The 14,888-nt window shown below is 37.7% G+C and overlaps 1 protein-coding gene across 2 annotated transcripts in view; it reads right to left on the bottom strand.

Moving 5' to 3' along the window:
- Nucleotides 1-14,888, bottom strand: part of Stet (stem cell tumor) — a 374,943-nt gene that overhangs the window by 135,942 nt on the left and 224,113 nt on the right. The gene's annotated exons all lie outside the window — the stretch shown is intronic.

The following is a 14,888-nucleotide window of genomic DNA, read 5'->3' as shown; positions in this document are numbered from 1 at the left end:
TATTTTCTCTACAGGCTTTGCAAACCACACAATACTATTATTATTAACTACAAAAATGAAGAGAACAAAGAAATCAAAATCGACAAAATCTAAAATAAAAAACGTAGAGTCTAATAAGTTCGCAGCAAGTTAAGTGGGATTTGATTAGTTACACCGTTATGATATTTTAGTCTATATTAATAGCTTCAAAATGCGTTTTCTTCTATTCAAAAGAAATGCGTCCTTATTTAAGCAATGTTTATTCAAAATACGAAAATTTATTCGAAACAAATGCGTACGTTTCCAGAAGCGCTGATTTATTCCGACATGAAAAATTAGTGATAAATATTCACGGGTTCATGCATAACCGTGTCTTTCGGTAAACATCGAACGCAATTTTAGTATCAATATATTCGCCGTGCTTTCCTGTTTATATTGCTTTAATGGAAAAAGCATGCCGAATAAAAAATAATGCTATACGTATTTTGCTATATGCGCAATCGCGTAAACGATAATTATTATTGCCCGACTGCGATATCAAAATTCGAGGGACAAGATAAATAAAGAGATTGTTTACAAAAAAAATATTTTTTACATGGCGAATAAATACGCTAAATTTTAAATTAAAGCTAATTACAAATATGTAATAAAAAGCGAATATAAGTATGCAGCCTATATATCCAGCAGGACTAAATAGTAGAAGATTTACACGCGAGCTTTTGCTATAAATTTCAAGAACAAAGGATATTGTAAGCATATACATTTGCAAAATTTCTATGAAATATCCGAAAATGTTAAATTAAATATAATAATTTAATACAGAGTATCGTGGAACACGGGACCTCGAGCAAATCGGCGAATTAATTAAATACATTTTCGATGTTACGCAAAAACGCATCTCGGAGAGAACTCGCGAAGCGTTCTCCTTTGATGAAAAAAAATAAATAGAGAAACAGCTGAATCGCACACGATCTATGCCGATAAACCATTAAACAAACAAACATAGACGTAATTATTAATTTATGTTTTTTTTAACAGTTGAAGATAAGACAAAAAGGAAAAAAGAAATTAGTTTACGATTCTTGGCAAATCTAATCAGACAAAACAATATCAAGCAAAATTAGAAAAAGAAATTAACAATACAATAAAAAGATATCAAGTAATGTAAAAAAGTTTAAAAATAAAATTAAAAAAAAAACAGAAAAAAGTATTATAAAAATACAGTTGTATTTATTCCTGCTTTATTTCTTTTAATCATATATATAAATTGAATATAGATAGAACATGAAAAATAAATAAAAAAGGTCCATGGGAAAAACGACAATTTATAAGATTCGAATAATAAATCAATTAAAGTAACATGTTTTATTAATAAATTAGAGTAACACGTTTTATTAAAAGCGCAAGGTTAGCCGTTTCATGCACCATCGTGATAATTTGCGCGTACAAGGACGAAAGCCATCACGAATTGTATTAAGCTGTTGTTTCCTCGCTGCCGGCCCCGCGCCGACCCCCTCGCAATCCCAGCCGCACACGGGGGTAACGTGTTTAAATGCGAAATCGCGCCATTGTCGCTCGGGGTACTTATGCGCGCGAACACGCGCCCGTAAAACGCTCCTCGTATTTGGCCGGCGTGATTCGCGCATGATTTCACGACACGTTCGCCGCACCGTGTATCGCCAACACATGCCCCGTAGAAAATCATTCGCCGGCGGGAAAATACGTCCAGCTATACGAAAGCAGGGAATACACCGAGGGGGCACTAACAATCGTCGTAATCACGATAATATATGCACCGATACTCGATCATTAATAATGGAATAATGTAGCGTATACGAGAGTAGAGCAGATCAAAAGATTTCATCCGACATATTACAACGAATCGATTAACCCTAAATAAGAGGCTTAAACTAACACGATGAATGTGTATGGTAGCGGGTTAATTATTTTATTCACAATTAAAAATTATATCATCGTAATAAGTATAATATTTGTAGATTATTTATCTTTGTTTTTTATTATTATCTTTTAATTAAAAGTTGAAAATATAGATATTTATTCGTCAGAATCGCGCGAGCAATCGATGGACATGACGAGTCTATCTCAAAGATATCGTGTTATGTCATTGAATTTAATTCTGCATGAAATCACTCGATAGAATCGCGAAAAGCAACAAGATATCGCGCGCATTGATCGCATTGGATGCTGCGTACGCTTATTATTAGTTGTTTTATCGTCGATATATGTATTCGTACGTACACTTCACATATCATCGCGTGTCGGGATGGATAATTAAATAATAAATACTAAGAGGCTTAACAGAAATGAGCGTTTCAGGGGTGCGCTCGTAATGAGACGAATTATTGGTGTGATTAGCGCGAGCGACGAAGCGATGATTGAAAGCGTGATCGCAAACAAAGTGCGACGACGCTCGTGAATATCCGAGCGATTTATCTCTCACTGACGTCATGCAATAACCAAACTAGGAAAATGTTACGTTATGTACATTGATATGAATTTGCCAATTTTGTACCCATTATTCCCTTAATTACGCCTCTATAATTGCGAAAACTTCGTCTGCTAAATATTCTTTCGGTGAACAAGACTTTTAAATTTTTCTGGCTCAAATATAACTCGATGGTTGATGGATTTAATCAAATTTGCATCCTAGATAAACGATGTGTGAAATTTGCCAATTAAATTTGTTTGACTTTCGCGATGGCTAACGCACATGTACAATAAAGAAGTATGCGTTTCCAATTCTCTCTCTATCTCCCTTCCCCCCTCCCCTTTCTCCCGAATCCGTAATTCGGGATTATTTGTGCGTAGTCCGTGATGACCACATGCATAATAATTACCGCGATGCCGCGATGGAGGATGTTTTTGTAATTCGATATTTAGGATCGTGTACGCCGCGCCCTCGTCAGCATATATCCGAATAATTTCGGATTCAATATGTTTCACCCTCGTCGTTTCACCATAAATTATCGCTAGATTCATGCTTGAAAACCGACTCGAGCGAGAGCCGCAATAATGACGTCGTGAAAACAATCCGTTTGTCTTCTCTGTCTGTGACTCGAAATGATCTAAAAAACTGACGTTTTCTTCCTTCAATTTAATTTGTGCAGTTTTCTGCGTCGGATTAAAAACGGGAAAAAAGTAAATTTAAAGAAAAAAACGAACATGAAAGTAAATAAGCAACCTATAAAGCTGCTGTACCAAATATCTAAGGCTGTAATAGTAAAACTACTAAGTAAGAAATTCAAAGAGAATCGTCGAAATCGACCGCGGAAACATTTGTAGAACTCGAAATTTATCGTCGATGGACTTCGTGAAATATGATGCACTTAATGTCTTCGGAAATATTTGTAACTTCCGCGTATTGGGACCATATAAAATCGATTCGGCACAGCTGTATATTCTCTCCTTGATAAAGGAAACCGCTTCGAACAAATATAGTGCACATCTAAATCCAAATTGCGGGCGAATGTAACAAAAATTATGCGTAATAATTAATTATGTAAAAAATCATTCTGACGATTGTAATAGAATTTTTCTAAAATTTTAAAAATTGCGCAAAATTTTTTTTATTCATCGATATGTACAACGATAAAAATGCACATTGAGATTATATATTAGTTTCAAAAAATATCGACAAATTATAAGTATTAAAAATTTAACAATTTTCTAATTTTATTCTTCATAACTTTTTTAAATGAAACATACATGATATACATATTATTCACTATATGTATGTGCGCCTTGGCATATTTTGCAACTGTACGTCGTCCGTAAATTTTCTATAAAGGGGAAAAAGGAGTCTGCCGTGAAGAAAAATCTTTGTGTAAATGCAAATTCGAAGCAAACACATATGCGTGCGCACGAACATACACTTGCACCACTACAGACATGTATTTTATGTGTTTTCGAGGGACAGCCTCAATCCCGGCGAGCAACAACTTGGAATAAAAGTTTCGTATTTTCCTCGTATGTTCCTGCCCTCTTCTCTCGAGCGTTACCTAACCGACCCATAACAGTGTCTCGCATCCAAGTAAAATACTCGACAGACACTAAGTAAATATGCGAATGGGTTACATTGAATTTGTGAATCCGCAAGCACCGCGCGGAAACTTTTGCGTACAATAGATATTATTGTCGGCCAAAAGATTCACGAGAATAAACATCGAGAAATTCGATAGATGACATGTAATTTTATTCGCGCAAGTCATAAATGGATATTGTTACAACAATAATAAAAAGTTATACAAATAAGCGAGATTTATAATGTAATTTCTTTCTCAGTGTAAATTTTTGTCTCATTCGCATTTAATTTCGGATAATTATAGATCCCGTAATTCTTTCAAATTTACAAAACTATTTTGAAAACTTACATTCCATTTATATCCCTTGAAACTTGACAAAAAATTTAAACGCGCAAATATACTCGCGACTGCATAAGATCGCGACTGAAAAAGATCCGTACGAACGGCACATTGCATTATCGACACGAGAGTGTAATTAATTGTTGACGATAAACTGTAACGTACGCGGTCAATTGCGAGCTGACCGAAACATCGACAGTTTGTCAGCCGGAATGTGGGTTGCCGCAATAATTTCTGACGTGTTTCGCGCGTCGCGCGCCCCGGCGAATAACGTATCGTCCTGGCGTAAAACGGATCCGCGTAATGCCGGCAAATCGAGATGCGTAAAGCATAATTGATCATTAGTGACAAATGACTGTCAGCGACTCTATCCTGGCGTTCGTCGACCGCATGCCTACGAAACATTGCGTTAAATACGGCGATTTGTCAATTTTGCGCTGATTGCGCAGATGCGTGAAAATGAGAATCTTGCGTGATTAACGATTTTCCCGCGTGTCTTTTTTTAATTAATTTTAATGGCGCGATTGAGCACCTTCCAATCTCTAATTATATTGCTGCTGATAATATTAATATTTGCGTAATATTCGCGTAATATTCGCGTTTATGCTTCGGTTTATCTTTGTAGAAATCGCAACATGAATTTAGATGAATAAATATTCACTTTGAAGACAAAAAGACTAATGAAAAAATATGTGGTTGAAATACGTTTGCAAGATTTTTCGTTTAATTTATTAAGATAAACTCTTGACTATTAAAAATATATCTATATATGCTAGTTAAAATTATGATTTAAAGTACGGCTTGTAATTTACAAATTATATTTTTTTAAATATATAAAATAAATAGAAGATAGATCATAAAGTATTATAAATATAAATGAATTTAATGAGAGACACAGAGAATATCAAGAATTTGTACTTGTTATTAAATATTTGATCACGCAGACGATTCATATCATGTCACATCTATGTATTAAACGACGTGTATGTGAAATTTAGAATTGCGGGCACGTACCGTTCTGACACACGTATTGATTATTTCCATCATCATTTCACGCAACGTCTCGGTTGAGACAGACATAAAAAAAAAAATGGTAACTTCGAGAGTCTGTATTTTACGAATCACGAGAGCTACCTAGTCGCATAAATAAAAACGACGCTGCCGATTAATCTTTCGCGATACAATCGCAAACTGACTAATGATCGCAAATTAAGATTATTTTATCGCGAGTTCAAACTTTGCGTGGAATGATACGTGTGCACATAATTTATATAGTAAGATTTGCTATAGATGAGCGAATTTTTTTTGTTACACGTTTTCGTTTTTGATATCTAAAACCAATAGGTATAACCAGTGATAAGAAAAATCTGATTTCGATGTTTTCTGTATTTTTACGCGATAATAACGATTGGACGCGTTAATATACGCTAGTTTTATAATTGATATATAATGTGCTTTTTCGAAATGATTTTTTTCAGCCATTCATTATTCCAAAAATTTTATCTCACTTTGGAATTTGAAATTAGAGCGGAAATCGATTCGGTTGCGTATTTCAGATTGGAACGAGATTAGGCGGTTGGCGCGCTATGCGCGCCACAACGCGACTATTCGAGGATTATTTATCGAGGAACGAGTATTAGTTTACATGCCATTAAACGAACGTGATCAATTTAATCCCGCCCATAGTAACGAAATAAATATATTAATGGACCGCGAGTAAAACGTATTGACTACGTTTATAGCTAACGAATTACGCAATTATCACCGGTAACGTTAAATTAAATAATGCGTTGCAATGTTGATTACGAAGATTTAATATCACTGCGACGCATACGCAATTTCGAAGCTCGGAACTATCGTGCGTCTCGTCAGAAATTCGACCACGTTTTCGTCATATTTCCATATTTCCGATCTTTTTGTCCTCAGACACGGCCGCGGAAAATCGAATATTTTCAAAGACGCTTCCCACGTGATTTATATAAAACTGCAGGGCAAACTCGTAAGCAGGGAAAAGTATCGAGTGGCACGCGCCCGAAACGTCCAACTATCGAAGAGATTTACGAATCTATAGCGAATTGGCCGAGTAATAATAAGCTTATGTGCGACGTGAATTATTGAAAGAGATGTATAGACAGCGAATGTATGTGTTTCGCGATATATCTATCGTTAATCGATACGTGCGGAATACGTCGCGAGAAAATTCAGTGGTGAACTTACGAAAGAGCGATAGAAATGGAAAAATATGAATATTAGCACAATGCGTTAAAAATTAGATAGTAGACATTTAATATCTTTTTTTGTAAAAATACAAGAATAACAAAAAGAAAAACGAATATCTGTTTTTAACTGAATTTTCAATTGAGATTTCTCAATTTCCGTTCGGAAGACTGACAGAAGAGAATAACGTTCCTAAAATATTGATCAATTATTATCGCATCGAAAATCGATGCATAATTTGTATTGTTTCCTTCCCGCGTTTAAACGAGCCAGAGCAACGCGAAGCGTTCGAGATTCATGTTGACATTTCACTCGAGCAATATTTGTTTGGTTACTGATCAACACGTGTTATTAGAGAGAAGAGAGAAACGTATGTAATAATAATATAAGTAATCTTTTGAGTGTCAAACCCGCGAGCGCGCGTTTAAAATGTCACAAAACTTAAACGTATTAACTTTAATCGTATTTCGAACAAAAATTTATACCATTTCATTGTTAAATAATCGAGATAAGTCGCGCAAAAAGTACTCTTCTCTTCCGCCAGAATGTATCATATATTTTTTTATCTTGCGTAAATCGCTGTCAAAAATGATTCCCATCGCAATTAAATTTACGTAGAGGTTAGAATGACGCTCGCGACACTTTTCACTGCCGCCGCGGCCTTGACACTCAAAGGATTAGGACGTGTCGATCGATCGCGCGAGAGTTCGTCGTCCTTCCTTCGCGCCTCGGGGCCGATCGTCAAAACATTCGAACGTGTTATCGGGGAAAGAGAATGAGAAAGAATTACACACTGATATTTACATAATCGACGTATGCTGTTGCGGTCTATCAGCTTCGCCGGCATTGCGGTGATGGTGGTTGTTGCTGTTGTGGTTATTGCCGCCGCTTAATCCTTGCACCTGTGCACTAGTCGCGATAGTAGTCCTTGCCGGCTGCCGGCTCGCGCTATCCTTCAGTATCTTGGTCGCGCTCAACGGCGTGGCTGTCACGCACATCGTTCCACGCGCGGCTATCGGTATCACCTCCTCGGTATCACACACACTACGAGCTGGTAAGCTCGACACTCCGCGCGAGGGAGAGCACGCGATCTCTCAGCTGGGCCAAGACATCCGGACTAACGACGCCGACAGTGACGACGGCGAGGACGACGTGACCTTAACGCGACGCCATACGCGACGCGACGGTACACGAGACTGCGTTCGCCCGCTCGGATTCGCAGATCCGTCCGTACCGATAGCGAGCATCAACGCGGAGGGATAGATCGCGTCTGATGCTAGGAACGAGAGAAGGAAACTTGCGCGCGAGCCGCGACGACGGAGCCTCTCGCCCCGTGTATGATAATCTGCGCGCGCGCGCGTGTAAATAATGTACTCCTCGCGTATATACGCCGTGTACGATCGCAGATCCCACCTCGTGGCGCGCCGCGGGCCTACTGAGTGACTGATTGACTGAGTGACTGCCGCGAGCCGTCCTGCGTGGGTGCACACGCGGTCTCCGGCGTACGACGGGGCTGACGGCGCGCCGATTGGCTCGCTCCAGGGGCAAGTCCGCGCGGTGGGGCGCCACGGGCCAATAGGGCGCCGCGGCTGTCGGAGCGACTCTTTGCGAGTCACGGCCGGCACTTGGTCGCGAGCCGTCGCGCCGTGCGTTCCGTGGTGTGTATCGCTCCGACGGGTCTATGTAAAGGTTTATTTCCTCCTCTTCTTATCGAAGAGCGAATTTTGCCTATCGTGCCATCAGGTGTATTAGTGTTTTATCAAACAACCGATTATGAGAGAAGGAAAATCAGAGTGTCTTTGGAGCGAATATCATTTTTCTTTCTTGAATCTCTCGGATTCTTTCCTTCGGCGTTCGCGTGTGTAACACGAATCGATATCAGGAAGCAAGAGAAAATCGGGTTAGAACACCCGATAGCTAATGTGTTCTGGGAATATCGCCACGCGAGTAATTTCGATTGTAAGCGATCGAAGAGTACCTTTCACGTATTATGTTACATTACCGTAATTCTTCGTACTTAAAGCGTCGATAGTGTCAGTGTCATTCCGTGATCGATTATTTTTCGCAGTTTCTTTTCGATTATTCGCTTTTGCTTAATATACAGTGCAAGTGACTTGAACTTAATAAAATTATTTACATATAATTTTATTCTTATGAAATTTGTCTCCCTACACATCGCGTGTTTTAGCCGCGTACTCTTTTCGATAAATTGTATTGAATTTTTATCTTTCATCGATATTGTCATATATTTAATATGGTTCGTTGATATACTATCACATTTTAGCGAAAGTACGTTCATTTGCGTGTCCAAATTTTATTGATACTCTCATCAATAATACTTGCGATTTGCAATTGTATATAAATATTATGCCATTCGAGGATTTATTAAAAGTTATATTTTGTGAATTTTTATGTTTGTCATATTGCATCGATATTTATTGCGAATGGATACCAAACGCTATCCTTTCTTCAATATGTGAAAATGATCGATGTCGCGCTGACTGACAGATGCATGTGTCATCCGCGTTAAAAAGTACTCTTCATGTCGAATTTAACCTGTTTTCGATTCAAATGTTGCTTGTACGATAGTACGTTTTGTCGTCGTTACGATCACTATTTTACGGATCTCGTTTCGTAACATTTTTTATCGTTCTATCAATTGTTGATATACATTTTCGCGTAGTTTAAATGGATGTCTATATCGTTAAAATCAGATAAGTGCTTCCTAGACTTTTCGAGTTTAGAGATTTACAGCTCGTCGAGATGTAAATAAGAAAAAATTTGAATAAGTAAATAAAGAAAAAGAAATAGAAAGAATTGTATAGTACTTTTTCTCTAAAAAAAACTTTTTATAACTTTAACTTTTTCAAATACACATTTTTTAAAAGACATGTTTTAATAAACTCAGTTTTGTCTTTATTTTTCTTGGAAAAATATCGCTAGAAAAGATAGTAGCTCGCGTTTTGTAACAGAAGACGATATAACGAACAATTAAACACGCTTGTAAACAATTGGCATTTAGACAAATCTTGGGGACATTTTGGACGTCTTGTTTTCGAAATTTCTGCAACGTACAAAAACAAATGGCAGCAATATTCGCGCAAACCAGTCGCCTTATGGTCGTTCTGATTTATAGCTCGAGGTGCATTTCCATACATGCAATTTATATTCGTGATTCCCATATGCGAAAATATCTCGGGGGATATTAATTCCGCGATTTCTATACATCTCTGCGCGCGACGCATCATCGAGCGCATCGCTTTGTGAACGCCGATTGAAATGTAAATGGGAAAAAGATATATATCGATAACAGAGACGTATCCGCATATTACGTGAAAATTTCCCCCCATGATTCGTACGTTTCTCTATCAATGATGACAGTAAGATTGAAGTTTACACCAAAATTATGAGAAAAAAACATTATATTAACTATAAATCACTTGTGTAAATTATTCGCAACTATATGTAATCTTTCGTATTGCTAATAATGATAAAAAAAACTTAATTTATATATTTTTTAAAATTTATATATTTTTTAATTACTTTTTCGTCAGTTTTTTTCCAAAAAATGTTAAATTTTAATTTTTCTTTAATAATAATAGTTAAAATAAATACGTACTTTATGGGAATATATTCTATTGCGTATTACAAGTTGTAGAAATGTTACAGGGAACTACATGAAAATTCTGAGAATTATGTAATAATACCGATAACATGAAAGAATTATATGAATACAATAAGTAGACAAATTGCGTGGCTGTCCCTGCAATTTTCCAGAACTCGAATACAATAAAGACCACTGTTTACCTCCTCAGAACTCAATGTTCTTCTTATTTTGTGATCGCTCATCCGAGCCGAGCACGAGCGCTTGAAAAAATTATTCAAGAACGTAAATGATACGCAACATAAATGCACGAGCCGAAATAAATTACAGACCCAAGTTTGTAATCAATATTTTGAAATGTCAAATGCAAGTTCTTACACAGGTTTCCTGAGGATTCGCCGACACATCTGGATAGTAGTCCTGTATATACTTGCGAGAGAACAGGGTCTCTCTTTTCTCTTTCTTCTCCTTTTCTCTTAAACGTTCCACTTCCAGAGGCACACGCAGGCCGAAGCTGACCAGGTGCGGATTTCCAGACCTCTTCCTGTGCCTCGCGACCTCCATTGCCCCCCTAAATGCGTCTTTCACGACTCAGTAGATCGCCCTTTACCGCACACGGTCCCCCTTTATATCACCTATTAACTTCGACTCTTCACAATGTAGGTCTACCCTGCGTCTCGTCAGATCTTATCGTATATAGATAGGCCTGCCGACGACAGCGAAATTGGATTTAAAGAGATTGCTTGACGGATGAGTGATCACGTGTAAAAACGTTACACGGTGATTAAACGGGGGATTGAGAAGCGATATATAAAGCGTTTCGGAATTGTGATTTTAAGATGGTTTCTTTACACACATTTAGAAACAATTTTCTCAAACAAAAAAGTTCATTATTAATCAATGTTATCTCTTATACGAAAGTACTATTAAAATATCACGTCAATTTAAGCTAGTAATTAAATATTACATTTTTTATTTAGTTCTTAGTTTCATACAAAATTGTATAAATAATTATTTATATAATTGTAATTGGCATTTTGTAAGTATATCTATATGTTTGTATATATTATTTTTCAGTATCTTTGAATAAAATTCAAAATTTGAATTAAATAATTATGCTATAATTCTCATTTAAATCTTATATAGTAGAACATAGAAAATCTTAAAATTTATAATTTACATAAAACTTTCTTCGAAATTAAAATTAACGTGATTTAACTGATTTATGCATTTGCATAATTGTTATTATATTTTTATAAAGAGATAAAAAACCAGTACTTGATAATATGTATACATAAAAGAGAGAAAAAATTATGATATGACCGAAAATTTACTTTATAAATGACAAACGAAATATATTTATGATATTCAATTCGCGATATATAATTATTTTGTTAAAATCATATATAATCAAATATATAAAATCCAATTACACTAAGAATTATCAAAGAATTTATATACTATAAATATATGTTACAGATTTTTTAAAATTCTATAATTATGAATTATACTCTGATCACTCTTTCTCGTACTTTTTATTTTATTTATGTTTTTATATGCTGTTCTGGATCTTTAAATCCTTTGTGTACCGGTATCACCTCATTACATGCCACTAAAACGACCAACTAGGCGAATATTGAAAAAAATAGCTTCGCAGCTCTCGCATAGAAGGCCATAGCAACACGTCGTTGGTCCAGCCTCCAATTTGCCGGTTTCTCTTTTCTCGTTCCAGACGATTTTCGACGTGAAACGCGGTCCTTTGATGGTCAACAATGAGCGACGGTCTTTCACAATGTGCAGCAACAAAGTCGACTCCGTCGACGGTGACAACGAGTACGTGCATCCGTTGTCGCCAAGAGTCTTTGATACGTGCGGTAGGTAGATTAAACAAGAAAAAATTTCCAGGAGCTCACTCTTGGATCGCAGGCGGTCTTTGTTGAATGGCGTGTCGGTATATTTCAAAAACGACAAATAATAATAATTTTTCCCAAAAAGGCATTATTCACGCCTTTGTTAAAAGCCGACTGCCCTATTCTAAAGGCTGACAAACTGACTGACTGTGTGAAATTATTGTGAAAATCGATTTACCGAATTTTTTCACGGATAGGTTCCGCTTTGAAGTAATAGAGTCGTTATGCGGTTAGGCAGATACAAACAATAAAAATTATATTAGAAATGTCTTATACAATTACATGCCTAATCACTTGATATTTTATATAGCAATATATAAAGATTTTCTATTAAACTTTTTCTCACTTTTTTTTATTTCTTAAAATGTGAAAAAAGTGAAGGATTAATCCATTTAAGGATTTAATTATAATTATAATCGAATTTATGTGTCCTATTTTAGCACTGATTTTTAACACTATTTTTAATATTTACAAGCGAAAATATTTGCCTCCCCCCTCTTTCTCTCTCAATTCAAATACATTTTCGATTGAGAAAATTTTAAAATTATTTCTCGAACCCTTCAAAGTTCGGAATGCACTACGAGATCTGCACAGACTCTCCTTAATTACTCAGCAGTAATGTTCTCGCAAGCTGCAAGTAATTTGCGGTCCAAGTTTTTAATCACAAAACGCGGCCGAGTTTCACGTCGACGTCCAAGTTACGGTTCCGCGGCTTCGACAGGAATGTTCGCGCTCTTTCTGGAAGAGTTGGAGAGAACGCGTTAAAAGCGCGAAATAATTGCGCTTTGCTGGCGGTTCGTTATAGCGGTAACGTATGTATGCAATGGGAGAGGAAGTGAAGTGGTTTTCCGCGAGAGCAGAAGCTCATCGTCACGTTGGCGAGAAGCGTGAACGAGCGCATAACGGCTGGATGACGCTCTCGCGGAAGCGAAAAATGGTAGCATGCGGGGGTCGACAAAGGGCCGGGTCCAAGTGGGAAACTCGGGCGCGGCGAATTTCCGCATGTATGTAACCGGGTCTTTTTGTGTAACTGTCCCGGTCTACCTTGCAAAATGTCCGCTTCGAATTTGTTAAGCGAGAACGAATGCCGAGAAAGAGAGAGAGAAAGGAGAAGCGACGCTTTGCGTTCCGTCTCTTCTTTTCGCAACAATGGTGAACGGAAATATTGCCGGAGCAGGAATCGGTGTAATTCCGGCGAAATCACGAGAGTGAATCCATTTGTAACATTCCCCATGTCTACGAGAGAGAGAGAGAGAGAGGAAGAGATTTTAAATCTGTTTTCTTGAAAATACTAAAGTTCGTTAAAAACATTCATTAACATAATTATGCACACACAAACAGCCTAACGTCACGATTTAAAGCTAAAGTATTAATGCGCTCTGCTTGAACAACCGTTGCAATTCATGTCGAAATATTTCAAAGATCTCGACATCCTCTCGTCGACCATCGCCATCACCATTTCATATCCAATACGGTTCTCCAAGATGTATCGCCCGCCATAAACCGCCGCCGCTATGTACGCGCTCAGTTTTCTAGGTATGTCGAGTGTACGAGGTCTCAAGGGAAGCGAAGGGAGGGAAAGGAGATAGGAACAAAGTAGTCTCACCTTTTCGCGAGTCAGCGGTGAAATTTACATACTCCTCATCGCGTTAACGTAACGGAGTGCGGACAAAAAAAGAGAAACAAAGAGACGAAGAGATACGCGAGTATGCGAGATCGTGGAAGCGTCCAGGAGGGATGACAAAAGGGGTGAGACGGGAAACGGTGCGAGGCTGGCGCACCCAAGACTTAAGGGTTGTACTCGCACCGAATTCCAAGCATGCGCCCAGTACCTGCTCGGAATATCGTCTCGTCATATTTCCGTCGTAACGCGTCGGATCCCCGCCCCCGAACAATCCCCTCATCGGCCCTATCCCCCCCCCCCCCCCCCGACCGCTTGACACGAGACGATATTTTATTTGCAAAGAGTCCTGCCTGCAGGTTGCCGCTTCTTCTTATCTTGTGTGCACAGGAATTTCTCGCCTCGACACTGCGCTGCACGACACCCAGATTTCACAGTGCTCAACTTTCCTCCTCTCTTTTCTTGCATATCTCTACTTTTCATTTGCCTTACTACTCCCTTTTCTCTCTTTAGTCTCTTTTCCTTTCAACCTTATTTCGTTCAATTTTCTATCCAGAAATGTGGATAATAATTTTTTTGAAAATTACAATTAATAACAAGATATGTATTAAAGTATCATTTGATCTCGGAACATACAACTTTAAGTAATTGACAAATATTGTTTTGAACAAAATTATTATCTGACGTTCCTTGACAATTGAACTAATGGAACTAAATTTCATTAGCTTTCATATAGAACCGCCTTCCTGTGTCTATCTCAAAGCCTACCTCGCGTGGTCTATCTTTTTCGTCGTTGTCTCCTCTGTTTTCTCTATTTTTTCCTCTCTTTCTCTCTCTTTCTCTCTCACTTCTTTCTCTCTTTTACTCCGTTAAGCACCACCTTCTCCATCTCTTCTTTCGTGCGGGACGATACGATGAATTATTTATGAATAGCATCCAGGAACAAGTCGAATCGACCACGCTCGAGAGACCCAACGCTTTCTTGCGATGCCCGATACATATCCAAACCTATTCATCTTATCGAGCTGGTTCGCGAAAAAAAAGGAATTAACATCGGAGTTGCATCGGCGAAACGAACTTTACTTTCGAGATCGCGAGACGACATCGATGCACAACGATATTATTATAAATGAGGCGATAGATAACGATGGAAAGGTGAGATGCCTTTATTTAAA

Source organism: Camponotus vicinus, unplaced genomic scaffold (assembly GCF_025532165.1).
Source record: "Camponotus vicinus isolate PSW18456_S1 unplaced genomic scaffold, iyCamVici1.0 SCAF_2, whole genome shotgun sequence".
In the NCBI taxonomy this organism is placed as follows: domain Eukaryota; kingdom Metazoa; phylum Arthropoda; class Insecta; order Hymenoptera; family Formicidae; genus Camponotus; species Camponotus vicinus.
This window is presented reverse-complemented; position numbering and strand designations above follow the sequence as displayed.